Below are 12,581 nucleotides of genomic sequence, written 5' to 3' on the forward strand. Positions count from 1 at the left end.
ACTCTGTGCTGGGACCCCTGTGCTCGGACCCCACACTCTGACTCTGTGCTGGGACCCCTGTGCTCGGACCCCACACTCTGACTCTGTGCTGGGACCCCTGTACTCGGACCCCACATTCTGATTCTGCGCTCGGACCCCACAGTCTGACTCTGCGCTCGGACCCCACACTCTGACTGCGCTCGGATCCCTGTGCTCGGACCCCACACTCTGACTCTGTGCTTGGACCCCTGTGCTCGGACCCCACACTCTGACTCTGTGCTGGGACCCCTGTGCTCGGACCCCACACTCTGACTCTGTGCTGGGACCCCTGTGCTCGGACCCCACATTCTGATTCTGCGCTCGGACCCCACACTCTGACTCTGCGCTCGGACCCCACACTCTGACTCTGTGCTGGGACCCCTGTGCTCGGACCCCACACTCTGACTCTGCACTCGGACCCCACACTCTGACTCTGTGCTGGGACCCCTGTGCTGGGACCCCAGAGTCTGACTCTGTGCTCGGACCCTGGGCAGTGTAAGCAGACTTGCCTGCAGCCCTTATCTCTACTCCTCAGGTGTGTTCAATGGAACATGCAGGAGGCTCCTAAGGGTCTACTTATACGCATGCTTGGGCCATCTTCATTGTGTGTGTGTGTGTCACAGAGGGGCTCGCTGGAATATCCCAGCCTTGCTGGCATGGATTTTAAGCCAGGCTGTCCAGCCCCTGCTAAGGATGCTTAACATAGAAATCGTTTTGTAAGAAAGGACTGCTCCAGCTGGGAATTAGCAACAATGACGTTTCATGTACCACAAGAGAACCTGTCCAAGCCTGGAGATGTACAGGATGGGGGCGAGGCTTCTGCGGGCGCTGGCCAGAAGTCCTGCATTACAGCTCAGTCTAACCCCTACAGGCCAGGTGTGGAACTGCAATAGATCAGCGGTTAGGGGAAGGTGTGAACAGCAACAAGAATAATAATAATAATAACACCGTGACTCCTTACCTGACACAGCTAGAGTTTTATACAAAGTACTTATGACAGTCATGTAGGTAAAGCTTTTTGAATTCAGAAAAGACAACTGATAAGAAGAACTTAAAACCAAAGGAGTGTGTTAAAGTGTGGAGAACATTTCAGGACATTAAAAACCCACAACCCCATTATTGCAACTTCTGTGATGGATCCCTCCATGACCGGACAAAAACGTCACCCCTGCCGGCCTCATGAGCTTCAGAGAGTGTCCACAGCTGCAGGAGGATCTCTTTGTGATGCTATATTTCTTTTTTCTCCGCAATCTTCCCTTATTTTCAAAAGTAGAGAAACGTCTTCTGACACCCTCGCCTACCTCCAAGTGTCATCGATTCCTGGGAAGGTGATCCGTAATTACAGCCGAGCTGTAGTTTGTCCGAGTGAGATTCTTCACCTCACGGGGAACCATGCTTTGAAATGCTTGTTCTGCTGAGTGTGTGATGGAATGCAGCATCCGCCATCCTAAAATGAAGCAGGATGCAAGCAGCAGTGCTAATCTGGAAAGCTAGATTATTACATTTCTGGAAAAATGTTAACCTTCACCTGCAATACAGCAAAAACATCAACTTATGGAGATGTCCTCCTGATGAACTCCCTCGTTTCCTACTGCATGGCACTGTGTGTTTTCTTCTTCACTGTTCACACCGTACCTGAGACATGGGTCCTCTTTGTTGGTGCCCCAGAGTATTCGTTAAAAATTCTGAAAGCAACAAAGGAAACTGACCTGCAGCCTCAGGTATTTGGTTGACAGCCCTCGAAAAGACATTAAAGTGCACTGTGCAGTCGAGTCATGCAGAAAACAAGGAGGAAATTAGGTTTGTTATTTGTCTGTTTCCGCATGAGCAAATTACCCATGATGCTCATATGAAATATTTAAATACAGGATTTTGTTATTTGCTTGTTGTGTCTTTATTTTATTACGTGTTGTTGTGACACGTTGATGTGTTTGTGCAGGCGAGGGAGCAGGTTCAGAGTGCACTGCGGAAATCACGGGAGACAGATGGTGTTAGAGACACCAGATAGAAGGAGAGGCGCATTTGGGAAACTTCCATGTCAACTCATCTAACAGAACTGAGCTTCCTGTACGGGCCGGAAGTCACGCGGAGACTCGAAGACTGAAGGATGAGAAATTATTCCATGTTAACTCATCAGATGGAATTAATCTGTGGCCTTCTGCCACATCCTGGACATTTGAAAACATCTGAGAAAAAAAATGTCTTCTGTGCTATTGTGGGATTATTGAATAATTTGATGCTTCCTTCCTCCCAGGTGGCAGAGCGATTGAGATGCCAGGGGATTCCTCAGTGGGCCGTCAGTTTGACCGCAAACTGCCAGGTACGAAGGGCAGCCGCGGTCTCCGTCAGGCCCCCGAGGAGAGCATCTGACAGATCTGTAGATAGGTCTCTGACAAGCTCAGCGCTACGTCCTCATCCAACGGGCGAGAGGAGCGGATGACTCAAGAGAGCGATCACATATGCTGACCCTCAGACTCCACCTTTATGAATGACCCCAAACGGTCAAACTCACATGCTGGAGATCATGTGGCTGATACCCTCAAAGGGATCCTGATCCTGTGGGCCTTGAACTGGGAGCAAACTGAGTACATATTGTGCCTGTAGATATCACTATATTGGCCAAAAGCCAATCCTGTGAGACGATTCCGAATGAATGAGTTTAGCTAAACATAGGAAAAGCCTGGAAGTCATCAGAGCAGCTTGAATTATCTGGAGATACAACTAAAAGATTCTAATGCAATTGCTCAACTATATAAAATGGAGTCAGATTAAAAGAGCAAGTTATTTTTCAAGAGCACTCAAAAATACCTACCCACATTTAGAGAATACTGCCAACCAATCGGGTTCCATTATTGGGCCACTGGGCGGCTTCTTACACACCCAGTGCCACTAGCATCTGCCAAATTGTGAGCTACCCTCACTGCCCTCCTCCAGCCCAGGAGCTGTGGCCTTTCCTCTGCTTTACGTCCCCCATCCTGGGCACCTCGATCGCGCCAGGTTACCGTCGGCCAGTCTGGAACCCACTGGCTTCCATTTCCATCATTTCCATGGCGTGTGAATGCAATCAAAAAAGTAAAAATGCCAAAAGTCTTGCATTTTGTTTGGTTTCTTAGAGTTAAGGTTGCAGCTGTGTAAGCGTTAAGGGTTTTTCCCGTAGAAATGAATGGAAGGTCCCCATTTAGATAGGTACGGCAACATTTGTGTGTGTGTGTCTGTGTGCGTCTGTGTGTGTGTGTGTGTGGATCAGGATTATAGTCCATTGTCGGGACCAAATGTCCCACACAATGTAATAAAATTTTGGCATTTTGATGTTGTGGGGAGCATTTTTAAGGTCCCCACAAAGATCTGTGCATGCAATCAAAAAAACAAATAATGCGAAAAGCCTCGTGTTTTGTTTGATTATTTATGCTTAAGGTTAGGGCTGGGTGGGGGTTAATGTCGTCCTGTTATGTGTGTGTGTGTGTGTGTGTGTGTGTGTGTGTGTGTGTGTGTGTGTGTGATGGACAGCATCTTACTCCAAGCCCTGTGATTCTATTTGCCTCTAAAACACTTACAGAAAGATCTATACACTCTTTTTTGGGATGTTTTTCTATATTGACGCAACAAAAGCTAAAATGTCACCAAACAGCATTCTAAACTGACCGTTTATCAAAATGTCAGTTTGTTATGTTTGGGAATGGAGAGAGATGGGGAGGGGGGCTGAATCAGCTTCCAGCGATTTCCATTTCTGTAAGGGATTCATATCACAGTTTACAGCTCGGCTGAAAACATCACGCTTTTCTCCGCTCCCACTTTCTCCAGTGCAGGTTAATGGCTGTGTCTGATTGCAGGTCTTCCTTCAGCCAGACGAGTGTCACTGCGAAAGCTTTCCATTATTCCTCTGGCTGCTTCTTTCAGGAGATGAGCTCTCGTTTTATGAGCTCTCGTTTTATTTACCCCCAGCCACAGCCATATTTTGTTTTCCTTATAAACGCTCGTCAGTCCTTTTGGAGTGACACAGCGATACAATCCTTTGCGAATCCAGAGCATTATGTCACTTATTTTTGGTCATGTGATCTTAATGTGGCTGATTTTACTGGTTACACTATAGTACCACAGTGCACTCTAATGCCTCCTTAATATAGAAATCTCTAGCATCCTGAGTTAGTCAGCCAGTGAGGAGGATGGGTATGTTCAGGCATCAGAGAGTCCATCCTGGGTAGTACATGACAGGAGCACACTGCAGACAGCCTGCCAGACCACCAGGGGGCGCACTCACTCATTATCATACACTGCAGGTGATTCAAAGGTGATGTTCAGCCTGACTGCATGCCTATGCACTATGGAAATGTGCCAGGGTACCTGCAGGAAACCTGGTGGAAAACATGCGAGAGACACACACACATAGACACACACGCGAACCCCAAACCTTAGAGTTGCAAGGGAAAGGTGAGACCCACTCTGCCACTTCAGGATGCCATTCAAGATTAAATATATTCTGATAAATGACCAGGTATGCTTCTCTTTCAGTTGGCATTCTGCACCCAACACCAGCTGTAATTGGTAAGTTACACATTCCCTAAGGAATAATAAGCTGTTCCCACATTGCTGTTATATATGATGCGAGCTAATGTTAGCATTTTGCAGGAAAGCATGTTGATTCTCATTAGAGCTGGCTAATGGTTGCTTAACATGTGATCTCCATGAGAGAGAGAGAGAGAGAGAGAGAGAGAGGATGAGAGAGAGAGACAGAAAACCAATGAGGCTCAGCTCCTCCCACCTTCACCTCCTGCTACGGCCTGAGCCTCCCAGGGCTTCACCTCCTGCCACGGTTGCTCTTCTTGTTGGCTTTCTGATCGCTGATCCCAGGCAGATCTATGATTGTTTTCCAGATTGTCGTTCCTTCTATCCTTCACAGGCCCACCTCTACACTCCCAAGCAAGGGTAGGCACTGCCGTCTACAGAATCCTTTATGAAATTGCAAAGTAAATTGGAGGGGATTTTACCATGTTCTGTCAGTAGAAGCGGAGGGCGCAGGGCACAGCCGGGGCTGCGGTGCGCGTCTCCCCCTCTCACGTCGTCTGGTGATCATAGCTTCCTCTGCGGGCCTCTTTTCAGACGACTCGCACTGGAATAATCGAATGTCGGATTCCCAGCTGGCAGCAGGGAAATCTGAGGGGCAGTGACTCAGCTTGCCTGCTTGGGGTGGACGGTGAGGCCAAATCGGCACACGACGTATCCTGGAGACACGCTGGCGGAGTGTCTGGGAGACGGGGAGACAGTCGAAACAGAGTCCCTTTGGAGACGATGGCCTCATCTCCAGCCACGTTGGGCCCGGTGAGACACATACAGACCCCCATCCACACGGAGCCCAGCTAGCATCCAGAAGTGTTTATTTATAGGACATGCATATACTAAAGCACGCCTGCTGACATTCTTCCCGGGAAACTCCAACTCTCTGCTGAATGTATCTGTGGGGGCCGTGTATGACTCAGTAGCATAGGACTGATTGTGATCAGAAGGTCGGCAGCTCAAATCCCAGAGTTCCTTGAGCAAGGCTCTTAGCTTCCAATTGTTCCAGGACCTTGCTTTCCAACAAAAATGTGAATATCTGGAGAGGTATGTATAGAGGAGACACAATGGAACTGTAGACGAATAACCTTAATTTTAATGTCAGTAGCTGTGCAATAAGACTCTTTTCTTCCATTTCGCTCCATTTTTCAGTTAAACTATCCCAGACAAAAATGCATTCACCCCTGTCACCTCATGTGCACTCTCAGCTGTTATGCATGTTGGTCTTATTACAATTTCATTAAATAAGGCTGTAACATTCATTCTCAAGATAATTTTCTCGCTAAGAATTTTATTGTACTGTGTGGAAAAACCACCCACCTTAAAGGGGAACGTTCCTCTAAACAGCACAAGTTGAACCGTATCGGGTCAACTGCTTCAGCGTGCTGCCGCTCCACCCGATTTAAAGCTTCGAGAATATTCCGTGTGTAATAGTCTGCGGATTTGAGGATACGGTATCAGTTCGCTAACTTTACGAGACGTAGTGAACCAGATGATTAACGGATGCCAGCATGCCCTTGCTTGCTTACAGTCTGGTAGAGATAACAGATACATACCCTTGATGGACTGACCCTAGACCAGCTGAGAAAATGCCAAATTTCCTCTATCGTCACTCTGATCATCCTTGGTCTCCTTTGAATTAGTTTTCGGCAGACTGTCAAGCGCAGGATAGTGAGGTGACAGTTAATGACTGTCATTTCAGACCGTTGCTATCAGTTAATCGATAATCTGGCCAAGAGGAGGTGGAGGAGGTGCTGCAGCCGGGAGCCGATCGCATGTCCAGTGCAGGTTTAGTGCAGGTCTGCTTCCAGAGTGAAGCAGCCCGTCAAATATGCATGTGCGACCATGCAGACTCTCACAGCATGGACATGGGGGGCTGGGGGTAGCGTGTGGCTTAGCGGGCTAAGTCTAGCTGGTTTCTGTGGTGAGCCGAAAAAGTAGTAATCCGCCAAACTGCAAAGAAAGCAGAATTTGCAAATTAGAAGACTGAAGACACAATGAGTTCTTGTAGAGCTTCGAATTTGTGGAAATAACGCCATGCTGAAATTTGAGACATGGATCTTAATCTTACGGGACGATACATGGTGATTGTTATTCACATGACATCCAATAATGGTGTTTCCACCCTATTCACATTTTGTCGCATATACATAGAACTGTAATGGAAACATAGCTAAAAGTTCAGTTAGGGGCAGACACTATACACTGTGAAGCATCACTCTGTTTATACTGTGGGTATAGATACATTATGGCCAGAAAAATGTAGAGTAGAGAGTATCGTATGATAATAACACAGGGGCTCCCTGCTCTGGTGCCTCTGCGGCTGGTCGTAGGTGAACCATTGTAAACTTGAGGGTCTGACGACGCCTTTGCCTCCACCGGAATGTTGTGGTTCCAGCTATATGGGGTTCAGCATACTAGTGGATGCATAGCACATCTGCACCTATACCATCTCTCACCTCCCCCAGCAGCATGGCCCACCTCCGCCTGCAGCATCTCTCACTTTCACCAGCACCATCTCTCACCTCCACCCACAGCATCTCTCACTTCCGCCCACACCATGGCCCACCTCCACCCTCACCATCTCCCTCCTCCTCCCACACAATAACCCCCCTCCGCCCACACCATGGCCCACCTCCACCCTCACCATCTCCCTCCTCCAACACAATAACCCACCTCCACCCACTCCCCGCCTTTGGCCGCCGCCCAGATCACTTCGCACCCGACCCCTATGGCCCCTCCCATGGGTGGTGAGCCCATTGGAGGGGGGACCCACGTGCCTTGTTCGGGCTGCGCCCGACCAGGCCCCATGGGTGTAGGCCTGGCCACCAGGCGCTCGCCATCGAGCCCCACCCCCAGGCCTGGCTCCAGGGGGGGGGCCCGGTGACCCGCGTCCGGGCAAGGGAAAACGTGGTTCCAAAATTTTCTTCATCATAAGGGGTTTTTGAGCCGCACTTCGTCTGGTTCCTCACCAAGGACCTGTTTGCCTTGGGTGACCCTACCAGGGGCATAAAGCCCCAGACAACATAGCTCCTGGGATCATTGTAACACGCAAACCCCTCCACCACGATAAGGTGTCGGCTCCAGGAGGGGTATTATTATTATTATTATTATTATTATTATTATTATTATTATTATTATTATACAATTTGTTGCATTTTGCTTGCTGTCAGCCAAAACGCCTAACCTTCTCTTTATACAGATGTTAATGTTACACATGGCAGCCTCTTTAAAACAAATAACATAAAAATAAAATGTTTGAGTTGTTATGTATGGTATAGGACTGTGCAAAAATCTTAAGTAACCAAAGAAAATTATTTTTGACATTATTTATCTGAGCAGTCAGTGTGTATTCACTCTGAAAAAAAATGCATGATTTAACATATGAACTAGGGATGTGCACCAATCAGAAATGATTTGAGAATGAAATTCTCAAATACGTATCCTAAAATTCAGAATTTCAGTTCATTTTGTTAATCTGAATTAAATTTGAATTGTGGTTGAAAACAGGTTGTGGCATTGAAATTCATATTTGAATTTAAAGAAGAAGAACGAAAAAGGGTTCGGATTCAAATTCAAGTTCATATACGTACTGTCGGTGTAGCTTTTAACTATACAGTCTATTATTTAAATATGAGTTATACATAAACACATTAACATTGTTATACGTCATTGTTATAAAAATGTCGTTTTATTCAGAATTAAATAATGCAACATTTGAAGTGTCACCTAAAATAATAATTAAACTGTCATTTTGTGCACCATGGTGGATCTGCTCATAGGAAGAGCTGAGTGTCTCTCCTTAGAAGTCAGTGTTGGCTGCAGTGACGGCAGTTTCTAACCTAAGAAACGTCCCAAACACTTTTCCTGCATCAAAAGTCAAACTAGACCCTATTCCTGCCATGAAAGCTTCACATAATGTCACTGATACCTGAGCCAACCATGTTTATCAGAGGACGCCAACCCTTTGGCTGCAGCTTTCTCTGCACAGGCTGAGAGAGTCTTCAGTGTAGCAGGAAAAGATTTCAGGCCAGAAGATATTGAAGATATTATGCTGAATAAATGTAATAATAATGAAAAATTAGCAATGTGTATTGGAATAAAGCATAATTGCATTTCCCATGACGTTTTGCTTTTCACTGTAGTGCTATGGTTGAACGGAAAAACTTACTTTTGTGCACATAAGAAAATTAATAGGAGCAACTACCAAACCAAGTAATTCCTTTTACTATGTATACTTTTTCTTTAATGTTAAAAGATAGACAAACTAGTAATGGGCAAAGAGCTCTTCGGCTCTTTAATTAAATCATGCAGGTACTACAGCAAAATGCTCAAAAATACCAAAACACATCAAGAGCTAAATATGCAAAAACAATAAATACCTTCCTGTGGAAAAGGGGCAACATAAACCAAATGTAAAGTCACGAAAATCATGAAAATATAAAGTACACTTTACACACGTCATTTCTTTGAATTGAAATTAATTATATTCATCTACCTTCATACATTAATACAAGACATTATATGATTATAATGTTTGTTATTATCATATAATTTTTATTTAGGTATTATGTAGGTGCAGTTAATGTATAGTGTTACCGGATATATACTAATAATCAGTAATACAATAAAAAGAGAAAAGAATGTCAGCTGTTCTCCAAGAAGTTACTGATTTCTTGGATGGCTAGAAGAACATCGATTCAGGATTTGAGGATCTGTATTTTCCATTGTTATTCTCAAAGGGCTGTCATCATGACTATTTTGCTTTTCAGGTAAAGACTCCAACAGCAGGACAGTGGTACAGCAGCCTGTGTCTGACACATTGCAGCCAGGAGACTCTGTGAGCCTGCAGTGTACGATAGAGACTGGGAGCTGTGCAGGAGAACACAGTGTTTACTGGTTCAGACATGGATCAGGAGAATCCCTTCCTGGAGTCATTTACAGCCACGGAAACAGCAGTGATGAGTGTGAGAAGAGCCCTGAGGCTGGATCTCCTACACGGAGCTGCGTCTACAGCCTCCCCAAGGGGAACCTCAGCCTCTCCGATGCTGGGACTTACTACTGCGCCGTGGCCATGTGTGGGGAGATGCTGTTTGGGAACGGCACACAGCTGGATATAGATGGTAACACCCAGTGAGGGGAGATGCTGTTTGGGAACGAAACACAGCTGGATATAGATGGTAACACCCAGTGTGGGGAGATGCTGTTTGGGAACGGCACACAGCTGGATATAGATGGTAACACCCAGTGAGGGGAGATGCTGTTTGGGAACGAAACACAGCTGGATATAGATGGTAACACCCAGCGTGGGGAGATGCTGTTTGGGAACGGCACACAGCTGGATATAGATGGTAACACCCAGCGTGGGGAGATGCTGTTTGGGAACGGCACACAGCTGGATATAGATGGTAACACCCAGTGTGGGGAGATGCTGTTTGGGAACGGCACACAGCTGGATATAGATGGTAACACCCAGTGAGGGGAGATGCTGTTTGGAAATGGAACACAGCTGGATATAGATGGTAACACCCAGTGAGGGGAGATGCTGTTTGGGAACGGCACACAGCTGGATATAGATGGTAACACCCAGTGAGGGGAGATGCTGTTTGGGAACGGCACACAGCTGGATATAGATGGTAACACCCAGTGAGGGGAGATGCTGTTTGGGAACGGCACACAGCTGGATATAGATGGTAACACCCAGTGAGGGGAGATGCTGTTTGGGAACGGCACACAGCTGGATATAGATGGTAACACCCAGTGAGGGGAGATGCTGTTTGGGAACGGCACAGAGCTGGATATAGATGGTAGCACCCAGTGTGGAGAGTACATCTGCTTCAAAGTTTTATTTAGCTTATTCTGCTATTAAGACATTTATTTCTTATTTTAATGTATTGAATTTTCTAATTTAAGTGCTTAAATTTAATTACACAGATGTTAATTTAATAATTATTTCAAATATTAATAGAAATTGTTAAAATGCAAAATACTAGAAGTTCATGTTAAAAATGGACTATTTACAAAACAACTGCTGTAATGTATTATAGATTTTATCTTTAACTAATGTAATGTAAGCAAATGGGAAATGTGTCTCTATATCATTATGCTGAAATCTATCTCTTTGTTACAGGCTTTCAGAAGCTGCTGGATCCTCTTCACTCTGGCTTGCTGATAGTTTTATCTTGCAGCATTATTCTGAACGTTGCTCTCATTTGTATAAGATGTAAACTGACCTGTACACACTGTGCAGGTACGCTGCCCGGCTTTATGCACTCAGACGAAGGACAAAATGTAGATTTTCACAAATTATAGAAATATAAAATTGTTTTATGATAGATAAAATGTTCATATTAAAACCACTCTTGCAGGTTGTCATGCCCGGCTCGTCCGCTCCTCCTGTGTGCCACGCCCCCTGCTTACCCACGTGTGTTTCCCGGATCGTACCCAGCTGTGTCCGTTTGCTTTCAATCAGTCTTGTGTATTTAAGTCCTGGTCTCCCCAGTTTTCCTTGTCTGTCATTGATGTTCGTTGGCGTGAGTAGATGTTCCCCGTATCTGTTTCCTGTCCACGAATAAATCCCCAGTATTTCCCGACTTTGCCTACTTGCCTGTTCCTGCTCGCCTGCCGACCCGCACGATCGCTGCTTCGCCCGACCGCGGTCGTGACACAGGTAACCCAGTTTAAAAATCCATTATTAAATCTCACCTTATTTACATAAACCTTTTTCTACTGTAAGATTAACATTTTTGTATTATATCTTTCATATTTTGCAAAATCTATTGAAATATACATGTTGCAATAAGTTGCATATCAATAACTTTTATTACCAAGATCTCCTTTATAGCAATTTTATTATATATGATATCTGAGAACAAATAACACATATCCAAACATGCACACTTAAATTGACAGAAGTCATTTTTACTTTCATTTTTGAGACAAAAAGGATGTTGATGGCTTGAAAATTCGGAATGTTATCTGACCACTGTATGATACCGCGTGAAATTAAATAATATATTGATGTGTTATATATTTTAAACAGATGAAAAGAACAGTGATATATCAAAAGTGGAATGGTCACGCAAGCAAGTATGTAATAAATATTTCAAATTACAAATCGTCAGTAAAACAAATGAACCTCAGACTGATTTCCATCCTGGGATCAGCATTTTAAGTGCTATTTGTGAAAATAAGTAATAGCAAACCAATTTGATCCATCCAATTCTGCCATCTTTGTCTCCACAGTGCAATGACGAGGACACACTGAATTACGCTGCCCTGAACCTTAAGAAGCCAAAACCCAGGAGACAGAAGAAAGACAGGAATAATGACACTCTGTATTCTGACCTCCGCTACAGAGATTATGAATAAAGATGCTTCTCATTCATGTCAGTCACACAGAGTGTTCAGGGTGTAGCTTTAATAATGTTCAGAAGGAGGGCAGGGGAGCCAGTGCTTCTGAGACTGAATCACAGGATTTTACGGAGTTTGGTGTCAGTGTGTTTGGGGCGCATTTTTACTGGAAGTGCAAATGTTCAAGCCAGACTGGGGGCTGAGGGAGGGGGAGAGGGGAGCCACAGAGATTATTTCTTCATGGCATGGGGGGAATAAGCGGCTTTAATGTTGTGGAAAGGCTGAGTTGTTGCAATCAGTTCTTTGATGTGACACATGCTTACTTGTCTCCCTTGTGTACCATGCTGAATGGTTTGGGGCAAACGCACAGGGACTGATCGATTATATTAAACAGATGAAAGAAACTGAATGAAAATTTCAAGTGTTCTTAAATTACGTTTTTCATTTAATGTTGTGTACTGTATGTATTTTTGAGTATATACATGTACCTGTATATGTACCTGTATATATACCTGTGTCGTTAATAACGATGTGGATAATTAAGAAAGAGGAGTTTTGTTTCTTGCTCCCTGTCCTGTTACTTGGCTCACAAACATACACACACATAGACACACACACACACACGCACACAAACATACACACACAGATACACACAAACA

At 44.9% G+C, this 12,581-nt stretch overlaps 1 long non-coding RNA gene across 1 annotated transcript; it reads left to right on the forward strand.

The window, feature by feature from the left end:
- The first annotated feature begins 10,941 nt into the window (after positions 1–10,941).
- LOC125725091 (uncharacterized) lies at positions 10,942–11,905 on the forward strand. Its single transcript, XR_007387323.1, has 3 exons — positions 10,942–11,239; positions 11,612–11,658; positions 11,815–11,905. It is a non-coding gene; the product is annotated as an uncharacterized LOC125725091 (long non-coding RNA).
- The last annotated feature ends 676 nt before the right edge of the window (positions 11,906–12,581 follow it).

Source organism: Brienomyrus brachyistius, unplaced genomic scaffold (genome assembly GCF_023856365.1).
Source record: "Brienomyrus brachyistius isolate T26 unplaced genomic scaffold, BBRACH_0.4 scaffold60, whole genome shotgun sequence".
Classification (NCBI taxonomy): Eukaryota; Metazoa; Chordata; class Actinopteri; order Osteoglossiformes; family Mormyridae; genus Brienomyrus; species Brienomyrus brachyistius.